The following is a 1,065-nucleotide window of genomic DNA, read 5'->3' on the forward strand; positions in this document are numbered from 1 at the left end:
AAAAAAACTAAATTTAATATGTAAAATATGTAAAATAAAATTGAAATTTCCAATCTTAGTGGCCAAAAACATGTGACGAAAGACTTTACAACTTATTATAGCTTTATTCCTTGTGAATAATAAGAATCTTCATATTGTGCTTGTCCCAAACTCATCGCAACTAAATCTAGTCGTATTTGATAGAAACAAGTGGATGAAATTAAATATCAAAAAAGCAAAAGCATAGAACCTTTATTTCGTTTGAGAGATTTCTTGAGAATTCTAAATATTGAAGAATATACAAATGAGATAACATATTAGTATATATTCTTAAGTACATAAAAGCATTTACAAGCAAGCTTCTATATTGTGATAAAGTGGATATAGTTATAAAGTGTGCAATATATATTAAATGTGCGTTAACTAAATAAATTTCTAAATAGAGATGCAAGCGAAACGAAGCAAACAAGCATACAAACCTTTGATCGCGTACGATTCAGCTATAATGCGCAGTCTTCGGCAGGATAAATGTTTGTCAGTGTCTAAAGTAAACGATCTTTCTTTCTCTAAATCATACACAAGCCATAGTAATAAACGAATATATTGGATAACAAGAAATTTATGAATTAAATAAATGTGTCTAATTAACTCGTTACTAAGATTAGTGCATGAACACGCTAACGGGAAGACAATATATGTGGTAGAGTTGTCAAAGTATATAGTTATGCTCAAATTATGCTATCCATTACTAAATGTATATGCTCAATGCAAATCTTGCACATAAAAAACGATGTATATATATAATATATATATCTAACCACATAACTATCGAACAAAAAACTACTGTTAAGAGAGAAAACACAGAAAACTATAAAGCAAGCTTGTTATGTGTACCTTTTTAAGAATATTGCACTAAAAACGTACTACTATCGTCAGAAGAAAGAAACAAATAGTTGTCAATTGCAAACCTTTAATTGCATACGACTCTGCTATAATACGCAAACTTCGACAAGGTAATTGCTTTTCTGTGAGTGTGTCTAGTTCGGCTTGTTGATAGTGGTGAAGCGCATCCTCATACATCCCCAT

The sequence above is a fragment of the Temnothorax curvispinosus genome, unplaced genomic scaffold, assembly GCF_003070985.1.
Source record: "Temnothorax curvispinosus isolate PA1 unplaced genomic scaffold, ASM307098v1 QBEX01014692.1, whole genome shotgun sequence".
Classification (NCBI taxonomy): Eukaryota; Metazoa; Arthropoda; class Insecta; order Hymenoptera; family Formicidae; genus Temnothorax; species Temnothorax curvispinosus.